General features: G+C 40.5%; 1 protein-coding gene across 1 annotated transcript in view; it reads left to right on the forward strand.

Moving 5' to 3' along the window:
• The window catches only part of Hectd2 (HECT domain E3 ubiquitin protein ligase 2), a 406,920-nt gene continuing 382,955 nt past the window's right edge, over positions 1-23,965 (forward strand). Inside the window, exon 1 of the mRNA XM_029554335.1 lies at positions 1-44. The gene's annotated coding sequence lies outside the window, so the exon portion shown is untranslated. The remainder of the gene's footprint in view (positions 45-23,965) is intronic.

Here is a 23,965-nt window from a genome sequence, read left to right on the forward strand (position 1 = left end):
GCGCCCCGCGCGGCCCGCCCGGATCGTGGCCTCTCGAGACCAAGGTAAGGGCGATGCGCGCGGAAGCCAGTGGCTTCCCGGCCCTGGAAGTTTCCAGCGTGACTGTTTTTCCGCTGTGCCCGGGGCAGAGATCCCCGCGGACCGAAGCCAGCTGTGGCGGGCTGGAGGGCGGCGCGCAGCCCGGGTCCCAAGTTGCCCGAGCGGTGACTCGGGGGCGCGCCGGCTGGGGCAGAGGGCGGCGGGGCCGGGCGGCGTGCGGGCGAGGGGAGGGCCCCGAGCAACTTTCTCCTCCCCGAAGGCGCCTGCCAGCTCGGCCCCTGGCTTCGGCCCCGCGGTGGCGGCGGCTCCCGGGCAGGAGGGACCCGATGCGCCGTGTTTGAAGAAGCTGACGCAGTTAGTGACGCTCGCGGCTTCCTGGAGGGGACCGGCCCCGGCCGAGCTCCCTGGCCGACGCGGGAGCAGCCGGAGGCCGTTCCCCCTCGCCCGGGTGCCTCGCATCCCGGAGCCTCGTTCGGGGGCCCGGCGGGGTCCGGGCGGGAGCGTCTAGCGCCTCGCCGCCCAGCGGTCCCAGCGGTCCCAGCAGCGCGCGTGGCTTCCGTTTGGATCGGCTCGGGGTATTATATAAGATGTCACGGAGCGGAAAGGGGCGAGCGGGAGGTGCGGTGGCGAGGGCGCGCTGGCCTTGGGGGAGCGGCGGGAGGCCGGGTGGCGGGCGACCCACCTGTTCTCCACCCTGCCGCCTGCGGGGTGGGCTCGGGGACCGCCTTGCCCGCCGCCCGCCCGCCTCGGGAACTCTCCCCGCCGCGTGAAGGTGCAGCCGCCTCTCCGCCACCGCGCCCGGCTCTCCACGTTTCTCGCCCCAGGCGTTTGTACTTTGAAACATTTGGTTAATATTAAGGAAGCTGCGTGTGCAGCCGTCGTACTACGTCCGGACCGTGTGGCCGAGAGCCCCAGAGTGGTGAATGAATCATCGCCCCGCGGATCCGGCTTGGATGATTCATGCGGGATACACACGCGCGTACTCGCCGTGGGCCTCTGACCCCAGAGAGCGGCTCTTCTGCCAGTGATGACGCCTGCAGGGGCGGGGGAGGGCTCGTGCAAGAGGGCGGCGGGGTTTTCCCCCCTGCCACAACAACTTTCTGGGTGTCAGGTTCCCCCACCTTCCCCGAGGCTCGTTGAGTGTTGATTTTGGAAGGGTTACAAAATTCCACCTGGCTGCCTTAATGAATCAGAGGAGGAGCTCTGATTCGCTGCCGGGCTGGGTCCAGTCTCTTTCAGTATTTGAATGGTGTCTTGTGAAGGAGGTCTCAGGCTTTGAAGGGATCTTTCTAGTAATTGCACTACTACAGCAATTTTCAAGTAATTAACAAAAATTTTAAAGTAAGTGGATCTTAAACTAGTGGCTCCTTATTAAGTAGATGCTTTTAAAGATTAGGTTTGGGGTTTTTCTTTTTTAGTTTTTAAGGCAGTCTCGTGTTTCATTCATGAATACAGAATTTTTTTCCCATTGTGATCATCCTTAAACGTTAACTTGACTGATTTCCTCCCCACTCCCCACTTGTAGGATTAAGAGCAAAGTTTTCTCATCATTTGGACTTCACTAATGGCAAGGTCCCACAGACTCTTGATCACACTACTTAGACCCTTCTTCCAACCACCCCATAGTCTATTTTCTTCATAGCACTTAAGCCCTAGTATTATTTTGTTTAGGTATTCTGTATGTCAGGTCTCTTCCTATTGGAATGCAAGTTTCATGGAGAGGGGGAGTTGACCTGTTTGTTCATTTCTATCATCAACAACAGCTTGGTATATATTCTGCACTCAGTATTTGCTGATTTAGTGAACAAATGAACTCTTCCTGATTTCTTGGCTGGACCACCTTTGACAATTGCCATTCAGTGCCTTTTGTGGGCATGTTACCAGCATGGTACAATTCTGATTTCCTCTTTGCTATAATCTTTTTTTGACTGATTTATTTTCTCCTCTGTGCTGTTAACCTACAGCACAAGATGGTAAACACTTAAGCAACCTATCTTAAGACGCTTAGTATGAAGAAAAGTTTGGAGCCTTGTGAAGTTACAGCACATTACTGAGTGAGTTAGTAGATGAGTAAAAATATAGGTACTAGATAAAAAAGTGCAAAAAAAATGATGTGGAATGCAAAGAGTTAAATTCTCACTGTCCATATTCCCACTCATTGGAAACACTGAGATTTCTACATTCCTCTCTCCCACTGTCTGTAAACCAACCTTGAACTTAGCTATATTAGAAGTTCCATAGTACAGCATAGTATTAATGTAACTAAATGACTCCTAAGTGTGCTGTTTTGTGTGTTTTTTTTTTCCTGCAGAGGCCCTAACCCTAATTTTTTACTGTTAATGTTAGTAACTCCACAAAATAATAGATAAAAGGTATTGCCTGAAATTATATTTTAAACATTTTAAATGAATATTGAGAGTTAAAGCTATGTTAATATTGTGAAAGGATTTGACTGCAGTATTTAATACTTTTATATTATTATAAATAGTAAGTTTGGGGCATATTAATTAGCCTCAGTCATGGAGCAGCACTCTCAGTACTCAGCTTTTTCAGTCTGCTGCTAAAGAAAAGTGAACACACTCCATTTCTTTGTAACTGACCACTTTGGGAAGTAAAAATTCAAGACAGGTCTCAAAAAAGATAGGATTTTAGAGCTAAAAGAGACTTTAAAGTTACCAGGCACCATTTTTTCTTTTCTTCCCAGTCTATTGCTGAGAAAAACCAAGGCAGTGTTTGCTCAAGATGTTGGGCTTAGATCAGAACCAAGAATCTGGAGTTTGGGGGTTGGAGAGGTGGCCCAGCAGTTAAAAGCACTGGCTGCTCTTCCAGAGGACTCAGTTCATTTTCCAGCACCCATAGGGTGGCTAACAACCATTCATAACTACAGTTCTGGGAGATCCAATATCCTCTTCTGCTTTCCACAGGCATTTCATGACACAGGTGCATTTATATGCATACAGTTTATATATACACATAAAATAAATAAATTTTAAAAATTAAAAAACATCTGGAATTTATGTTGTTGGAGCATCCTGAGTACCAACAGGTGGGGAGGATTTGTTCCTACCAGTGACATCATCTGAGTCTTACTTGTGAACTCTCAGATAGTATAACCATGCTTTATCTAGAACTTTGTATGCTTCCATGTCCCTTGGACATCAGCTTGTGGGAACTTGTTGAATGTGGTCAACAAATAACTTTTCTGTTGAAAATAATAAAAAGCAGGAAAAAAGTTTTCTACAAGATTGGAGTGTTGGCAATAAATAGCATTAGGAGTTTTATAGTGCTAAAGTTACAATTTTCATGCTTCTAAGTTTTAATAACAACATGCATACTCGCTTAGCCAGGTTATCATTCACTGGAGCAACAGCAGAGGACAGAAGTTAGGGCATCTGGTAGGTCTGCTATCTGCCACATTCATCAACAGAAAAGCCGGAACTTCAGCTCTGCCTCTAACAAGCAGTACTCGCCACAGCAAGATACCTAACTTTGGAGAAATTCTGTCATCTCTAATGCATGTGTGGTGGCAGAAAATGGGAAGGTTGTCAGTACCACATACACTGAAGGATCATTGTGAGCCTGGCATAATGTCTAAAGGGCCTGATGTATATCAAGCCCTTAATAAGTGATAACTGAAAGCTGGGTGTGGTGGTACACATGCCTGTAATCCCAGCATTTGGGAAGTAGAGGCAGGAGGGTCAGGAGTTCAAAATCGTCCTTGGCTACAGAGTGGTTTCTAGGCCAGCCTGCATTACATGAGAGCCTGTCTCAAAAAATAAAACAAATAAATAAATTAAAAAAGTAACTGCTGCAGACTGCACATTTATGTAACTACAAGGCTGACATGGGGGTCAGGAAATATCTCTAAGGTCTTGCCCCATTATATGTTTGTGTGCTATTCTATTTTAATTAAACTGATTCCTATATCCTTAATCTAATATGATGAACTGCAAAAAGTTGCTTAGTTTCTAGGTCTTCCTAAGCATTTATTTTAACTAACATTGATAATATTAACTATATTTTTTATTCTATATGCTATATAGATACAAAATTAATTTGAATATCTCATTTAGCTTACTATGTGAAAGGCAGTATAAGGAGTGACTGTGTTAATCAGAGGCTATAAGAGTTTATGTTATACAGAGAGGATATGACACATAGCCAAAGGCCATATTACACGAAAGATCCATTAGAGAATCATAAAGAAAATGCTTTGCCATTTTAGGAAAGGAAAACTGGTCAGAAAATTCAGGAAAGAATTTATGGAATTTTGTACAAGGAATCAGTAGGACTTCAGCTGGTAGAGATTTGAAGACCAACTTGTTCTAAGAGTTGAAGGGAAGAAAATATGGACACACCCAGAAATGGAGAAGAATGTGGTTAAGCTGGAGGTTGAGGAGCTTGAAGAGTTTAATGTGGAAAAATTATACATGGGAAGATTGGAGCCACATTACCAAGCATCCTAAATATTGGGCTAGGAGCCATTGGATTTGTAAGAGAGAACATTAAAGATGTTCATCTAAGCCGGGTAGTGCATACCTGTAGTCTCAGCACTCGGGAGGCAAAGGCAGGTGGATCTCTGTGAGTTCTAGGCCAACCTGGTCTACAAGTTGTCAGGCTTGGCAACAGGCACATTTACCCATGGAGCAATATTGCTATCATCTTTAATTTTTTTTTGTCTTTTTTGGACAGGGTTTTCCCTGTAGTCTCAGCTTTCTTGGAGCTCACTGTATAGACCAGCTTGGCCTGGAACTCACCTTGGAGATCTACCTGCCTCTGCCTCCCAAGTGCTGGGATTAAAGGTGTGCGCCACCATACCCAGCTCTTTAAATTTTTTTAAAATTACATGTTTATTTCTTTTGTGTGCACATGTATTTGGGGGGATGGGAATAATGCCCTTTTTTTCTTTTTAAACCTTTTTTTTTTTTTTACTTTTTAAAGGTTCTTTTTTTCAAATTTTATATATTTACTTTTATGTGTTTGTTATGAGTGTATTGCCTGCATGTGTGTAAGTGCACCTGTGTCATGCAATATCCATGTGGGTCAGAAGAAGGTGTTGGATTCCCCTGGAACTGGAGTTATGGACAGTTGTTAGCTACCATGTGGGTGCTGGGAATTGAACCCTGGTCCTCTGCAAGAACAGCCCATGCTTCTTACTGCAGAGCTATCTCTCCAGCCCAAAGCCCATTTGTTTTATAAAGTAAAGTCCCCTTTTCACTAATAATTACTTGATTACCTTGATGACAATGAAGAAGCTATTTCTGGAAAAATGTAGCAATAGGACAAGAAAAATTAATAAAAAGTTATATTGATTTGAAAGGAAGAAATAAAATTGTCATTGAAGGTAACATGATTATCTGTACAAAAAAATTAGAAAGAATCAAAACCTTTTGGAATGATAAACCATTATAGTAAGGTTAATAATAATAATATGCACAGTTAATATACGAATACCACTTTTCTGTATACTCGGAATGAAATTTGCAATTAAGACCACAGTATAGGCTTGGTGTGGTGGCACATGCCTTTAATCCCAGCACTTGGGAGGCAGAGACAAGTGAATCTCTGTGATATTGAGGCCAGCCTGGTCTGGAGAGCAAATCCCAGGCTAGCTGGGAATATGGGGAGACCTTGTCTCAAATAATAACAATAATAAACCACTAAAAAACAAAAGAACACAGTACAGTTTTCAACAGCACTCTCCAAAGAATGAAATACTGAGTTATAAATTTAAGAAAATATGTGTAAGATCTATGTGGTCAAAATTGTAAAACTGAAGAAATCAAAAATTAAGTAAACAGAAATTCCATGCTTATGGCTAGGAAGGCTCAATATTGTCAAGACTTCTGAACTTGATTTATAGATTGAATGCAATCTCAACCAAGATTCCAGTAGTTATTTTCTGAATTTTGACAACTTAAAACTTTAGAAGTTATGTAGGAAGACAAAAGATTAAGAATAGCCACACAGTATTCAAGAACAGAGTTGTATAGCTGACGCTACTTGACTTTAAGACTTACTGTAAAGACTAGTAATCAAGGCAACGTGACACTGACAAAAGATTAAACAGATCAGTGGAACGGAACTGAGATCCAGAAGCTAATCAACTGACCTTAGCAAGAGGAGCAAAGGCAGCACAGTGGCTGAGACCTGTGTGGTGAGGAGAACAAACTAATGTAGACACGGACCATAAACTTCTCACAATCATGAACTGGAAGTGGACCACAAACCTGAATGTAACACTGTAAACTCTTAGAAGAAGATAACAGCAGAATGTATAGATAACCTGGGTTTGGTTATGATTTTTGTTTTTAGGTAGGACACCAAAGGCATAATTCATGGAAGAAGAAATATATCATAAACTGGGCTTATTTAAATTTTACTTTTAAAAATCTGCCCTGTAAAAAGACACTGTCAAGAGAATAAAGAGATGAGTCACAGACCAGAAGAAAATATTTGCAAAAGATATATCTGATAAAGGATTATTCCAAATGTATAAAGAAGTCCTATAACTCAACAAAAACCTGGTTTTAAAAATGGACCATGGGCCAGGCATGGTGGTGCACACCTTTAATCCCAGCACTTGGGAGGCAGAGGCAGGCGGATCACAGAGATCTGTGAGTTTGAGGCCAGCCTGGTCTACATAGTGAATTCCAGGACAGCTGGAGCTTCAGGGAGACCCTGTCTCAAAAAGAAAAAAAAAAAAAATGGACCAAATGCCCTATGTGCACCCCACTAAAGAAACTACAAATGGCAAGTAAGCCTATGAAAACATGTTCCATATCACAGACACCAGAAGAATGCCAGTCAAAATAACAGAGATAGACCACTACATACCTCCATTAACTCCATTACACAGATACCACCAAATGGTGGCAAGGATGTGGATCAACAGAAACTCTCATTAAGTGCTGGAGGGAATGCTGAATGAATGGCACAGCCATTTTGGAAAAGAGTGTGGTGGTTTCTTATAAAACTAAACATTTTTACAAATGTAGTTCAACAGTTGTTTTCCTTGGAATTTACCCATGGGAGCTGGAAACGTCCATTAAAAAAATCTCTACACAGTAGTGTTTATGATAGTTTTATTCATAATTACACAGACTTGGAATCAGTAAAGATATCCTTCAAAATAAATAAAGGACATATCTGGCCAAGGAATATTACTTAGTGCTAAAAAGAAGCTAACAAGCTATAAAAAGATGGGGATGGGGGATAGAGAAGTCATTTAAGTACTTGCTTTGCAAGGAGGGGGCATATGATGCCTAGAACCCTGTTTAAACAAAACAAGCCAGATATGGTGGCACATGTTTGTAATCCTAGCTCTGAGGAGGTAAAAACAAGTGAATCCCCAGGGCTAGTGAACCAGTCAGCACAGCCTGCTTGGTGAGCTTCAGACCAGCAAGAGACCTTGTCTACTAAAAATAAAAAACAACAAAGAAAACCAAGACGGCTGTCACCTGAGGAATGATGCTTGAGGTGATGACTGTACAATAAAAAAAGTGTGGGTGTGATAGAGGGAGAAAGAAAGATAAAGGCAAACATGAATTCCAAATTTTAGAGAGAATAGTTTATAGCTGGGAGGTGGCTGCGTTTGAAATGAATTTGCCATCTGTTGATTTGTTGAAAGTCAAGAGTGAGGTATAACGCTGAAGTACAGTGGAAAATGCTTGGGAAGATGTGGGTCTGCGTGCACTGAGATCCAAAGGCAGTGAGAGCTGGACAAGTTGCTAGGAGGTCTTGTCCTTGAGGTAGAACACATAGGACACATCTCTCCGGCAATGCCAGGAAAAACTGGAAGTAGAGATGATGTGAGTATCACTGAAACTGCCAGCTCCATATGGGCGCTCAGCTGAGTAGGAAGGCCAGTGATGGGCTGGGAGAGTGAGCAGCGGGCTTGCAATTAGAGTGCGCAAAGGCTGGTTCAGCAAGAATGAACAAAGGAGAAAGGGAACATCTGGATGGTGGAGGCTAAAGGCGTGAGGAACTTTGAGGGTTTTACAATTAGGGCATGATTAGTTCTGAGTTGTGATAAAAATTCAAAGTGTAGCTCAGCTGAAGGATGGTGAAAAGACTGAGGCCATAAGAAGTAAAAACCTGTTGGTCTTGAGGAACCATGAGTCCAAAATATCAAAATGACTATATCTCTGTAAATATTTGTTTTAACAAGTATTGAATATATGTATTAGCCAGGCGTGGTAGTGCATGCTTTAAATCCCATAATCCTAACATGAAGGGGTAGGGGTGGGGGGCAGAGGCAGGTGGATTTCTGTAAGATTTTGGCCAGCCTGATCTACATAGTGAGTCCCAGGTCAGCTGGGGCTACAGGGAGAACCTATCTCAACCAATCAACCAACAACAACAAAAATCCACCCAAATAAGAATATAGTATTAAAGCCTTTCTTAATTTAGTCCATAGAATTGGAAAGCTAAAAGGCAAGGAAGTAAATTATTCCTTCATTTAAAAGATGAGCAGCTCTGCTGGGTGTGGTGGCACTCACCTTTGATCCCAGCACTTGGGAGGCAGAGGCAGGTGGATCTCTGAGTTCAAGTCCGCCCTGGTCTACATAGTGAGTTCTAGGACAGCTGGGGCTACAGAGAGACCCTGTCTCAAAAAGATCCAAAAATAAAGAAAAATAAAAATTAAATTAAATTGCTCTAAAGTCTTTTAAGTACTTTCCACAAATATGAGAGTTGCACAGATCCCAGACACGTGTGATAGAACTGGAACTGGAAAGAATTGGGATCTCTGAATCTCACTTAGTATTGCTTTTTGGAGAGGCGAAGTATCATCCGACTGTATCTTAGAAAGTCTCCTCGACATGCAGCTTGACCAGTGCTGTAGAATAGAGTCCCTGTGCTAAAAGGCAGATGAGGGCACTGTTAGCAGATCAGAAGGTAAGAATTAGTGAAAAATAAAACAAGAATTTCTTTACTAATGAAGGCTAGATTGGAAAATCTAAACTTCACGTGAAAAGCTTCACAGCACAGATGCTTACTTGAGAGCCTGTCTTTTACTGTCCAGGTAGAAAGAAAAGTTCACTAAATACTACATGGGTAATATTGTTGATGAACAAATACCCCCACCTCCAAGGCCTACTATTCTGAAAACTGAGTCCATGAAACAGACCCATGGCAGTCACACACCAAATAAATTGTTCCACCTCTATAGGGAAGAATATAGTGTGGAATATAGAGATTCCAGGAATCTTTGGGAATGCTCCTCCTCTGGAAATCTATTGTTTGACAAAGAGGTGTTGGTTCCTTTGAACATTGGCTACTCATAACTTTGATATTTGCAGCTAAGTTTAATGTCTGAAGCAGCAGGTGCATTGTTACGTCAACTACACACAAAAGAAATGGCTCAGAACAGCTGGAGCCTAGGTCCTTGGTTATCACTCCACAGCCATACTTCCTCTGGTCTCTCCTTCCTCTGGAGATCTCGGGAAACTCACAGATGTTGTGACCAGCTTTGAGAGCCTGTGTTTGAACTCAGAACTTCAGAAATGTAGAAAGTTCTGTCTTCATAAAATATTTACAAAGCACCTAGTACTTTCTCCCCCTCCCCTCTTCTCTACTTTTCCTTCCTTCCTCTTTTCTCCATATATAATCTTTGGGTTTTTTTTTTTCAGTTCTGGAACTCAAACCCAGGGCCTTGAATGTTAGGCAAGCACTCTTGTCGCTGAGCCCACTATTTCTAATTTTGCTAACTAGTTATTAAGTGCCCCAGTTTCCTCATCTATGGCATGAGAGAAAATAGCATGTGCTCTGTCTTCTAGAGATTTGATGGAAAAACTCTATGCAGATAAATAGTGTTATGCACATGTTAAGGTATTGGCATTACTATAGGAAATGCAGTATCAACTGAGAACTTTAAGACCTTTCATTTCAAATAAGGCATTTTGAACCAAACAACAAACATACCTGTTTAAATTTGGGAGGACACTGGTTTAGACTTCTTTGTAAATCATGGCAACTCTTCTCCTTTATCCATGTCAGACTGACTGAGATTAAAGCAGTGTGTTTCCTAACACATGAAATTTCTGCCTTATGAATTTCTCTTTTGACTTTTTTTAAGACCCCTTTTTATTGTAAAATGTAACGCATATACAGAAAACTTTTGAAATGCAAATGTACACATTAATGAATTGTAAAAAGCAAGCATCTATGTAATTACCACCCAGCTCAAGAACTAGACCAATTTAATTTTTTCCACATGGGGAACATTTTCTCATGTTGGATGTTTGGTTTGTTTATTTGTTTATTTTTACAGGGGAATCATGAGTAGGAACAGAAGGCAGTTATTATGTTTGGCAGATTCCGAATATGCTGCTTTTGCAGAAGTAGCTCAAAGGTGTAATATTAGTGTTTTACTCTGCAGTCATTCTTGGAATTTATTTTTCCTTATAACTGTGAATTGAGTGTTAGGACAAATGCTGGTATTCTTAAGGACTGACATCTTCAGACTAAGCATCTTCAATTCGTATCTTTTGGATGAAAGTCAAGATGTTGTGATCCTCTGGATGTGAAAAAAGTCTTCATGCTTGATTATTTTTATAAAAAGTTCTCATTTTTCTAGCCAAGATTTCATTATTGATGTCTTCATGCAGTAGGCAAAGGTCGTCTTGGAAAATACTTAAAACAATGATCAAGACAAGTACCTTCAGCTCAGTCATCATAAGATACATGTGAAGTGGCTAGGAGGCCTCAGTGAAAAAACTTTACTGCCTGGAAAATTCTCAGTTCCTTTGCTTAATTTTGATCTTGTGCTATAAATCCTATTTAAGACTGAATTTTAATGAATTAATAGATTAAACATATTTTATGTTATCTAGAAAAGAATTCTTTTTTTTTTTTTTTTTTTTTTTTTGAAGCAGGGGCTCCCTGTAGCCCTAGCTGTCCTGGAACTCACTATGTAGACCAGGCTGGCCTTGAACTCACAGAGATCCGCCTGCCTCTACCTGCCCAACAAGAATTCTTTATTTTACTTGATTGCTTTAGGTCAACTTATTTGCTTAAGTCATAGTCCAGTCTGGCCTTGAACTTGGCATCCTCTTGCTTGAGCCTCCCCAGTGCTAGAATTACAAGTGTGAGCCCCAACTGGCTTAGGAGTCACTTGAATAATATTTTTTGTGTGATTCAAAAAGGAGACTTTTTCTCACATGTTAATAAATAGTAAGATAACCAGGAAACTGTTAGGTACTTAGATGAGTCTATAAATCAGAAAAACTAGGAGGGTTAAAAGACTACGAAGGACCCATCATTGGGTCTGAGATTTAGTTGGTGGGGCTTTGTATTAGCGTTTGGTAGACTGCAGGTTTACTTTCAGTCCTTCCTGAGACTCTTACTTTGGTGTCACTGTGATACAATACCTGGATAAGCAACTTATAGAAGGAAAGGTAAATTTTGGCTCACAGTTCAGAGCTTTCAATCATTTGTCAGTTCTGTTGTTTTGGGGCCTGTAGAGAGGCAGAAAATCATGTCAGGGAACACATAATGGAGTGACGCTCCTCACATGGGGGGCCAGGAAGCACACAGAGACAGACTCAGGGTTTAGTGTCCCAGTATACACTCAAAGACACACCCCCATTTACCTAACTTCCCCTTGCTAGACTCCTATCTTCTAAAGTTCCAACCACTTCCCAGTAGTACCACAGGCTGATGCCCAAACCCCTTGACACATGAGAATTTGGGGGACAATCCTAAACTATTAAAAGATCATGGAATAATGGTGACAAGGAAAGGAGGCGACAGTAGGGAGACACCAGAAAACAGTAAGGGGTAAAAAACAGTCCAGTGGCAGCTGACTTAGTCTAATGGAGAAAGCTGATACCTGAGTGTCTGAATACTGAAAAGGAGTAGCCATTTTATCCCTCAGAATTCCAGAAAGGCCCTGGAATTCCAGGCCTTGTAGCCGGCATAGGCCTCAAACTATAGGACTGTTTGAAAGCCTAAAAATGAGATTTAAAAGTTTACTTCTCCTATTCCAGATATGAAGATGAAATTCTTGACTGAGACCAGAATATTTTTTTCTCTACAGAAATTGAAATAAAAGTCCTGACCTTGGAAATGCCAGGAAAAATAGAGAAGGGTAAAAAAATGATCAAACAAACACAGATGAATTTAATGAAATTCTGCATACTAAACAGTAAGATCCTATATACTTCCCCCACCTTAATCCTAGGAGAGCAGGGTAATTAGACAGACAGGATATGGAATGAAAATACCACGGAGAAAGCAAAAATGCAAGAATAATGAGAAAATGAAAATAATCAAAGCTAGTCTGTCTATAATTAAGCTATAAAGAAATAGGATTCTTTTTCATAAGAATGGAGACCATGAAAAAGAAGAAAATAAGCAAATTTTAGAAATTAAACATAAAATGACAAAAACAAAGTCATTGGGCAGACCCAAAAATAAAGTAGAAATGAAAAGGAAAAATAGGACAACAAAAGAAATGAAAGTATTATTCAGCATGTATAATATCATGCTATTAAGAACCCTATAGACTATAGAGAAAGGTAAAGGGGAGGAAATTGTCAAAGACATAGAAAATTTCCAGACCTGGAAGACTTTCATTTCAGAATTAGCTAGGAGAAGGAATGAAACACACACACACACACACACACACACACACATATGCATACACACATGCATACTACATACACTCATAAGACAACTATTGTATTGTACAGACCATATCACTATAAAATTTCACTGTGCTAAGAAAATGAAACTATAATTAAATCACATAGAAACAACAGATCTTGTGCTAAAAGACTGAGAAGAGAATGGCCCTAGATGCCTTGACAGTCACACTGGAATCTTAAGAACCCTGAATTAATTCCTTCAAAATTAAGATGGGAATTGTTTTCAATCTAAAACTTTAAACACAAGCATCAAGTGGGAGAGTGAAGACATTTTTGAACACATTAAAGATCTAAAATGGTTGTGTTCCACGTCATTTCACAGGACGTTACTAGATGATGTCTTAAAAATTAAAATGTAGGAATATATCAAGGAGGAATAATATATGAAATTCCAGAAACAGGTAATCAGAGGGGAAAAAAAAACAATTCTAGAGTGTCAGTAAACAACAAAAACAAACAGTGTAGCAGCCCTAGAAATATTCCAGAGCTAGTCCAGGTCAGACTAGGAGGTGGAATGACTTCAGGAAAAAGACAGGAGTTTCCAAGTAAAAATAAAATTGATAGATGATGTAATACTTTTGACTAAGTATAAAATATCCTTCAGAGAGGTTTGCTACTTCCTCGGAAGTATTTGTGTGACTTATCAATTCAGAAAAACTGGTAAATGGAGAAAGGTAATTATAAATGGTCATACAAGAAAAGAAACAGTGAAAGTGGCTCAGCAGATGATATTTACAAAGGCCCTAACAGTGCAAATCACACTAAGCTTGTTAAAAGTAAGACTGTACGGCTGTAATATAATAGAATTTCCATAAATTGTGACTCAAAAGAGAAGTCATTTATTTTTTATTTCATGTTTCAGTTCAAGGTGAGCTGATGTGGGCCGATGTGACTGCACTACATAGTTACCTGGTAGCCCAGATTTCATCCATCTCATTCCCCTCCTATCCATTAAGACATTGCCTTCAAATGTAGAGTTAAAACCTGGTCAGTCAGTGCCCATGTTCTGGCTCGTAAGAACAGGAAAGAGCTACAAGGGTGTAGAGGTTTAAGGGCCAAGTTTGGAAGTGGCGTACATCACTTTCACTTATATTCTAATAGTTTAAAAAAATGAATCACATGATCATACCTACAGGCAATATTCACAATATTTAATAACTAACTGGTAGCCCAACCACTGACAAGTCAGAACGGGGATCTGCTATAGCGCAGAGGCAAGTTCTGAAGGCTCCCTGCTCTAGCAGATGTTAACCGTTTATTTGCTGAATGGAGAATTGTGGGTTGGAGGTCAAAAGAGGGATCATTAGTGATCATCCACTGTCGTGGGAGTATTGTAATAGCAGTGTACAGCTATGTTAAGATGGATAGACTAAATATACCCAACTGCAAAAAAGATGGGACTACTTTCGATGAACAGGAGAGAGAGTAAGCTAGCATATAATAGAACATCCGAAAATATATTAATAAATGTCTAAATTTAGTAAATCAATACATTTTAGAGTATACCTGTTGTTTAGGAATGTGAAATGAAATCTCAGAGGAAATAGCTAAAATGTTTATTAGTTTGCTTTTGAAAGTGAATGGAAAGTGAGATAGGATACTGCTATTTTTTCATTTTAAGGTTTACATGCATCCAAACTTCAAGCAATGCATATGTTAAAAGAAAGCATTGTTGCTTTGAAGTTGGAATTCTTTGTCACAGCTCTGAGTCTAGCACTACTAATTCTGTCTCTGAATCTTTGGGTTAGCTTTTACAAATTTCAAAGGACTCCCCTAACATCAGACTCTGATCTATTTGATTTTGGGTGGACCTCAAAGAACCAATAATTTGAAAAAGCTTCCAACTTTTTCTCATTTGCAGCAAAGGCTAACTCCTATCCACGTGGGTTTCAACATCTTTGCTTCTGTTTCCAAAACATCTTTGTATTCCTCTCATCCTCTTCGAGAAATGCTGTTAAAGACCCAGAATTTATTTTTGCAAAAGCTATTTAAATTGATAACCTTATTTCAGATTCTCTGTGGAGTAATTTTAGGGTTCAAGTTCAAGTAAATTTGAACTTCCTAACATTGTGTTTCTTTACCTTTACTGCTGCTTCTTGGGGCTTCATAAGCTGTATCCTCAGGCTGCCCTCCACCTCTGTCTCCCCTGGGTTTTTGTCTCTGATTCTCCCAACTGTGGTCTACCAGTAATTCTCCAAGAACAGCAATTGCAATGGCATCTGGGATCATCGGAGGTTTTCATAGCTCGCTATTTTCTTTGAAGGAATTATAGATGATAAATATACAAGAAATAAAGGCCACATATGAGCTGTGTGATTTTCCAAGGCTAGAGGTCTTGCTGCACTGGACTTTTGACTAAAGAGTGTGAAAAAGAAGGAATATTTGTTGTGTAGATGAGGTAAATATTTTAGACATCATAGGAAACTTTTCTAATAAAAAAATCAAACTGCGTTTTAAAAAATCAGGTTACAGGTAAAAGTTTCTTTTATGCTTCTGTAGTTCCACTCATGGGGGCAGTTGAATCACCCTGTGAACCAGGTATGGAGGGGATCTACTGGTAGCTGGTTCTTACCAAGTCAAGGCTAGGTCTTGCCTCTGACATTCTGTTGATGCTCAGGGAGAACCCCAGATGGTTTTTGTGGTGTTGTGTCATATTTCTCCACATTTAACACAAGTGGGCCAGAGTGGTCTTTAAGGTAAGGAACTGATCCTCTCATACCAAGTTTTAGAGTTTGCTTACTTGATACACGAGTCTTTTAGACCAGAGCTTCTCACACTTGATTTTGTACACCAATGCTTAGAATAGCATCACATTGCAAATTTTGATTCAGTCATCCTCAAGTAGGGTTCAGAGTCTGCCCCAGGGGCTTCCTTTGTGGGGAAGCCTACACATAGAGAAACAAAGTCTGGTTAGTGACTAATTCTCAGCCTTGGTTACACATTACAATCATTGGAAGGCTTTCAAAAATACTAGTATCTGGGACCTGTTTGTATTGACTGTGATTGATTTGGTCTAGGGCAGGGCCTGAGCCTGATGTATATAGATAGATATGACTCACTTATAGATGCATCTGGTTGACATCAGCATGCAAGTAGAACTACGAGCCACTGCCACAAGCTCCGCACACATTTACTGTGACTCATGAGTAATTCTTCCTGTGTGAATTTTTAGCACTCCTGGAGGCACTTTAGATAACTTCTATGATGTGAATATACCTGCTTTGTGGGTACCGTTGATGGAGAAGGGATTCCTCTTAACTACCAACCTCCTGGAGATGAAGTGAGCTTGACTATCAGGAGAACATACCCAGAAGAAAAAATGGTCTTTTTTTTTAAGTACTCAGATGTCACCCGATAAAGGAAAGAGGTTGGAAGTGATGAATGAATATGAATTTGGTACCAGAACACCCTACTGTTCTGTGTCCTTTCAGTATGTTGTAAACACAACTTTGATGTTTAAGCTTTCTTCAGAGAAATCTATTCATTTACTTCTATGTTTGTTTATAAACGTACGATTTATAAAATTTCTACATAGCTAGATTCTAGTATCTACATGTTTCTTTGACAATTATTTAGGAAGTTTTAGTATATTTTCTGTACTCTGCTTGTCCCCCCTCCCAAAATGAGTGACAGCATCCTGATGAAAGGGCTGTTGTCATTCTCAGAGCTTCCCATGTTAATGCAGAATGACACAGCTTGCTCAAAACCATGGGTCCAAAGCTAGTTATTTTATTGCTGTTACAAAGACAGTCTTAGAAAAACAGGAAATAACTTATGCATATTAAAATGATGTTCATGATAATTTAGAGATAATATACTTTAGAATTGCTGCATTATAGCCACATGTGGTAGCACATGCCTTTAATCCCAGCACTCAGAAGGCAGAGGTAGGCAGATAGATCTCTGTGAGGTCAAGGTCAGTCTAGTCTATATAGTAAGTTCCAGGCCAGCAGGGGCTAACAAGGAGACTCTATCTTGAAAACCAAACCAAAACAAAAAAAAAAAAAAAAAGAAAAATTGATGGATTAAAATTGAGTAGTAATGATAGGAAATTGGAATTCTTGGGGTCAGCAAGATGGCTCAGCAGATAAAGGTGCTTGCCTCCAAGCCTAATAACCTAAGTTCAATCTCCAGAACCTGCATGGTGGGAGGAGAGAAGTTACTCCTACAAGTTGTCCTCTGATGTACACACACAAACACGCACACGCACGAGCACACACATGCACACACACACACGTAACTGTAAAAGAAGTTGGAATTTTTTACATCCTCACCATTCTGTCATAAAATATAACTTTGTCTCCTTCATAGCCACTTCCTTCAGTCGGACACTCATTATTTAAAATCCCATTAACTTCCTTGCTGATCCTCTCCATCTCCTTCTTTCCTCTTAGAGCCCATTCATGTGGAGCTATATCTACATCCACTGCTTGTTAGAGAATGAAGTTCAAATTACGGAGTATCATTTAGGGCCTTCTTGCCTATTCTGCATAGTGGGTTCTAGACCAGCTGAGGAAGATTTTGTCTCAAAAAACTCAACATATGTATATATATATATATATATCTTGAAATGGTTTTTTTCAATCATTTGGAAATATTAATTGCTGGGTTTCCAGCCAAACAGAAATTAATGCCTACATTTTTCCTGTGGTAATGCCTTAGTTCATTCAGGCTTCTTATAAGAAAATTCTATAAGCTTGTGACTTACAAATAACAAAACTTTATTCCTCTCAGTTCTGGTGACTGGGAAAGGCCAAAATCAAGGAATGGGCAGATTGGTGTTTAGTGAGGGGTCATTTCCTGGTTTCTAGACTGTACTTTCTGGCTATGTCTCTGGGCTCTCTTTTATAAAGGCCAGTTGTGCTTTCATGACGTAATCAACTTCTGAAGGTCTCATCCTAATGGCATCACCTTGGAGGTTAGGACTTCAGGGTATAGTTTTAGGAGATGCAGACATTCAGGCCATAAAAGATAATGATTTTACATTATATTTTTAGGAGTGAGGAGACTTAGGCAGTCTGTCCTTCTTTAAGCTTTAGCTTCCCATGTATAAAATATGAGATTTGGTCTAAATTACTACCAAGGTCATTTTGACTCAGCTATGATTCTGGAAAGTTATGAAACATAGCCTGTAACCATGGTGAGAAAAGCTGATTGGTTTCTCCAAAAATACTTTATTTTTTCCTTGTCTGTAACAGTGATGCTTTCCCATAGACTAAGTCACTCTGTGTATATTCCCTTAATAAACCAGCTTGATTTTTTTTATAAAAATACCAGCTGCTCAATAGTGAATGGAAGACTGTTGAGAAATGAGCTCTTGCCTCTTGTTTTAAATACAGATATGAATTATTGCACTGTTTTTCTTTCCTGTTGTAGATATTCAAAAGCAGAAGGTAGCTTTGATAAATTTAGAAGCTACTTCACATCAGTTCCTGCTGTCTTTTGTGCGTGTGTGTGAGAGTCCTATACAGAATATATCCTCTTTCTTCTTTTAAAATATGACTTCCTTCATGTTTCCTTTTTGCCTTTCCACAGGCAATAAGTCCAAATCTGCAAATACAGATTTTGTCAAGATCCTTGCATTGACAGTTATTTTTCTCCATTGCTGTCTAGGTAACCTAGTTTGACACCATCAAATTTAATCCCTTCAGCTTCTTGATGTGTGCCATCGTCAGTTTGTTCTTGGTGTATTGATGTCCTAAGCAGCCCTCCGTGAGCTACTCTGCGGTGGCAAGGCTTGTGACCTTGCTCCTCGAGGACTGTCCTCTATCCAGAACACTGCTCCTAGAACAAGGCATCTTGACTTAGTTGGGACAAGTACAAGACAGACAGTGTCTTACTATCTATGAACACACATGCCAGACAGATTGACTCCTTTGAAAGAGAATCAGATCATTAAATAAATGAACACTTTAAATACCTAGAGAAATAACAGAAAGTGAGGTATAAAGGTGCAAGCTTATAATCCTATAATTTAGGAGGTGAAGTCAGGAGAGTCGAGAATTCCAGGCCAGACTCAGCTACATAGGGAACTCCAGAGGCAACCTGGGTCAAAGAGGCAACAACAACAGCAGCACAAACAAAGAATGAAGGAATAGAGAGTTTATTTTACACTTTTTAATTCTGCAGTAATAGGTATCTATAGTGTCACATCACTGACTGTATGACATGTGGCATGCTCACCCTCTGAGCTTCAGGTCCTCCTCTACAAAGTTTGGCTTTTACTTTTGAAATGCCTTTGGTTCTAAAATCTAAAATGTTCCATCCATGTCTCTCTCTCCCCACCCTTTCTCCTTCTTTCCTTTCTTTCTTTCTAGCCTCAAGCTTCCTGGTATCATTCAGTGTGCTCTTTTTAAATTTCTTTTATTTTTGTTTATTTATTATTTTTTGTGGTACTCCTATTTGTTTTTTTTTAAATAAATAATTTATTGAGAATTTCATACATGCATATAAGGTGTTTTGATCAAATCCATGCTCACTCCCTCCCCTCCAAATCCTCCCATATCTCCCCATCACTTTTTTCTGATAACTTCATGTACTCTTCCTGAACTCTTCTTTATTTATTTTTATGGGGCTTTTGGCTACTCTAACATCCCCACTTCTGAAGAAGTAACCCTAAAATCTTTTAAAGATTAGGTAAAAGCCCCAAAATATTTTTGACATTTTTGCCTTTGGAACAGAGTAGGTTGGTAAGCGGCCCAAGGACATTGTGAGTCTTAGCCAAGAAACTGGTTACTTTTCTTTGGGGTCTTTTTACCCTAACTTCCTAGCGAATTTCTACCTCCTATTCTTATCAAACCATCCTCTGAAGAGGTTACCCAAATTGCCAGTAGGGAATAGGGACACAGACAGCTCTGGCTTCTTCCATGCTGAATAGGGATGCAGGGTGAGGCCATTGAGTCCCCTTCAGTGGGTCTATCTAAAAGACTCCCAAATTGCATAACTCTTATCTCAAGGAGGAAAAGAAAGTCTTTGAATTGTGAGTGGGAGTTGTGAAGAAGTAAAGGCAAGAGTAATTAGCATTACAAGTTCTAGACAGGGAACTAGAAAAAAGTCAGAACAGGGCAATATTCAAATGTTCATATGAGAGTCTATTGGAATTTCTTGACAAGGGCTTCCAAAAGCATCCCTCTGTTGGGTTCCTCCTCATTTTTCTTTTGTCTTCCAAGGTTGGACCATAGAGTGATGGATTCAGGATTTGCTTTCAGGTATTTTGATAGCTGTTGGAGTGGTTAGAATCAGTGTCAGTTCCCTCTCAAAGGCTTCTAGGTAGGGGGAGAAAAAAAATTATCCATTATTTTAGAACAATAACTGGTTGCCTCCCTTAGCTACAGGTGGGCACTACAGTATTGGAGACCAAGATTTGAAGACTTACATCTGAGCAGCACTTTCTGGTTAGGAACAAAATCATCAATGAGAAATAATTGTCTAAATAACTTTTTATATAGACTTAAGCCTAATGTCTGGAAAGTGTAATCCCTTGAACTCTTAAAGAAATATACTGATGACTTTACTCTTTGGTTATACTTTCCTTTTGGGTGTTTAAGACCATACAATTGGCCCAAATAAATCAATGTATTTTTACATTTATGGTCATTTGAGTATCTGTTCCTCAGGGGTCACATGGGCTTTGGAGGAGCTCCTGGCTCCTTTCTTTTACCAGTTCCATCTATGTGAAGATAAGTCCAAGGTCCTGCTTAACCATGTGTGGCTTCACTTGGAAGCATGAGTGAGATGTTTCCTCTGAGTTGACCCTCCTCTTTGTAGACTGGACACTGGTTCAAGTCCATCTCATGGGGTCTCTGTGTCCTCCCTGAACAAAAGGACAGGCGACTCACCATCAATGTGCTCTTAAACTTAAGCAAATTTCCCTCATTTCTCCTGGTATGTCCTTAAATCATTGTGGTTCAGTTTTTAATCTGTAGAAATGGTTAGAAAGCATTTATTACTTTTTTAGTCCATTTATTTTCTAGACACTTTAAGAATAGCTTAACTCAGCAACTCAATTTGTTTTGGTCGTATACTTGGATAATGGTCTAAAAATAAACCATTTTGATTTTGTAGAAATAACTAAACATACTTCCCCCAGCAAACATTTTTCTATATCTTCATCAATAAAAATTAAGCTGTTTAGATACTGCTCACCACAGTTGCGGGGATAGACTAAGAAAAGAGTGCTTGTGATTACTCATCTTCCCTGCCACCGGTGAGGGGTCTTTGTTCTACTTAGCACTTCCAAACTGTTGGGAATGAATAGAACAATAGCAATAGCAAAACCCTATAGAAATGGGTTAGAAATGTTCTAGGATCAGGTCACCTACTCACTGAAGAAATACCCATTGAGTTGCCTAGCAGGTAGACTTTGGCATATTGATGAGCCAGAATAAAGACGTTTAACTTCATGGAGTTGATTTTTCTGTCAGAGGCAAACAAATTTCTCAGGAAACATAATACTGTAGTTTTTTCATAAGGTGGTAAAAGCTATGAAAAGTGGAACATAAAAGTGGGACTCCAGGGTGAATGGGGAGTGGAGTTGCTATATAAGTACTATGGTCAGGAAGAGATATGGATTGTTAGTAGAATGGCCTCACAGGGTCCACCCCCCCCCTCCGCCAAGTCCCTGAGACCTGTGAATAGGTTAAATTGAATGAGTAAAGGGACTTTCCAGGTTTAATAAAGGTTAGATATCTCAGAATATGGAGAATTTCCTGGATTTTCCAAGAAGCCCTTAAAGTAGAGAAATCCTGCTGGTTCACATGCATGGAAGTGTCAGAGACTAGAGTGATTCCAAATGGGAGAGACTCCACCCACTGCATAGGGGGTCTTAGGGAAGCATAAGAAAGAGAGGGACACCTGCTCTAGTTAGTGTTCAATTGCTGTGATAAAACACTGACCAAAACCAAGTTGGGGAGGAAAAGGTTTATTTCATCTTATATCTCCCAGGTCATAGTTCATCACTGAAGGAAGTCAGGGTAGGAACTCAGGCTTGGAAACTGGAGGCAGGGGCTGAAGAACAGACCTTGGAGGGATGCTGCTTACTGGCTTGCTCCCCTGGCTTGTGTGCAGCCTACTTTCTTATATAGCACAGGACCATCTACCCAGGGGTGGCACTGCCCACAGTGGTCTGGGCCCTCCCACATCACTCAACAATCAAGAAAATGCCCCACAGACATGGCCATAGGCCAGTCCAATGGAAACAGTTCTTCAGTTGAGGTTCCTTCCGCTCAGGCGTGTTAAGTTGACACCTGAAGTTATCTAGCATAACAGCCTTCAGGAAATAGATCAGCTTCCCACTCACAGCCACCAGGGACCCTGCAAAGACTAAACCAGCTAGGAAGAGACATTCATCCACTGAGCTTCCAAAAAGTTCCCACCTGAGAGAGTCTAAGCAGAGGACACTGTTGATACTGCAACCAGGTTGAGATCCAGAACTGTGAGGTGATAACAGGTATTGTTCAAAGCTGCTTTATTTTGCATGGCAACAGTAGAAAACCACCTCAGGGATGAGGGAGCTGGCCAAGCTGGATGGGGAAAGAGAATTTCAGGGAACAGCCTAAGGTGGTACAACCTAGGGGTTAGAGGCACAGCAAGGTGACCACTGACTGAAGTGGAGAGACATGGGAGTGAGGTCAGAAAGGGAACTCAGTGGAGGGCAGAGACCCTGAAGGGTTTCCCAAGTGAACGAGGGAGTCATTGTACATTTTGATCACAGAAGCAATTGACTTAATTTTAGAAAAGGATTATACTGGCTATTCTGAAAATAGACTCCAGGGGAGAAGCAGGAAGACCAATTAGAAATGACAGCAGGAATCCTGATGTGAGGTTGTGGTGGCTCATACAAGTAACAGAGATCGTGAGAAGTCTGGAGTCTAGATATATTTTGAAAAGAAAGTCTATTTCTTTGTGACTTAGATGTAGAATATATGTATATGTGAGAGAAGTCAAAAATGAGCGCATAGGTTCAGGCCTCAAAACCTGAAAGGATGGAGATGCTGTCAGTTGAGATGGGCAGAGGAGGAAGTAGAGGTCAGTTTGGACAAACTGAGTATGATGGTCTGCTAGCCATCCAGCAAGGGATACAGAGTGGTAGGCAGAACAGCGGCCTTCAAGTATGTCCATGCTTTACTCCCCATGACCTGTGGGTATGTCACTGTAAGTAGTCAGAGGGCTTTTGAAAATGTGATTAAGTTAATCTTGAGATGGCATATTATCTCGATGGGCCTCAACTCATTTTCATCAATCCCTAAAAGTAGAGAACTTTTCCATGGTGGTAAGAAGACAAGGTAACTATGGAAGAATGATCAGGTACAGCATTGATGTCTGAAGATGCAAGAAGGAGACTATGGGCCAGGGAGTATGAGTGTCCTCTAGAAAGTACACATAGCAAGGAAACCTACTCTCCCCTGCAGCCTCAAGATAGGGTCATGGCCCTGCCAAGACCTGGGTTATAGCCCAGGGAGACCTATGTCTGATCATAAAATAATAAAACCATAAGTTTCAACTCAGGTAATTAGTCACAGTAGCTGAAGGAAATTCACAAATTAAACAGTCGGATATAAGAATCTGTAGGTAAGAAGAGAAAGATAAGATTTGAAAGCTCAAAGGTGGCACTGGAAGCCTTGGACTGATGGACATCATCAACACCACATGGAGAGATAGACAGGATGGAGGGGTTTTCCTTATTTATCCATTTGCTCCCATCCCCTGCTGGTCAGGCTCTGCCCCATGGGGGTCTTACATCTATCACGAGACTGTGCATGTGTCAGAGTGGCTCAGTGAGTTCCTCTGGATATTGCCCATGTTGGTGGCTGAGTAAAGGCAGAGTGGAAAGTGAGAGAGGAGGGCGCAGCTGAAGTGAAGGTGTACCGAATGCTGGAGTGACAATGTGTCCAGCACTGTTGGAGACTTAAAAAGTATCCAATTCAGAAATGTGCTAATTCTAAAAATCTCTGCTAAAATTCTAACACACTTTAACTAGCCTTGCATTTTAGCATACAAAGCTCAAGTTTTGATATCTTAGATTTTTTTTTCATTGCTGAGGATGAAATCCAGGGCCTTGTACGTGTTAGGCAAATGCTGTATTACTGAGCTACACTCTTAACCCTTGATAGTGATTTTTCTTTTTTAAAAAAATATTTTATTGATGATTTTTTATTATCATTTTATGTGTATGAATGTATTGCCTGCATGTGTGTAAGTGCATCCATGTTGTACAATGCCTGTGGAGTTTAGAAAAGGGCGTCAGAACTGGAACTGGAGTTACGGATAGTTGTTAA

Source organism: Nannospalax galili, unplaced genomic scaffold, assembly GCF_000622305.1.
Source record: "Nannospalax galili isolate Female #2095 unplaced genomic scaffold, S.galili_v1.0 scaffold384, whole genome shotgun sequence".
In the NCBI taxonomy this organism is placed as follows: Eukaryota; Metazoa; Chordata; class Mammalia; order Rodentia; family Spalacidae; genus Nannospalax; species Nannospalax galili.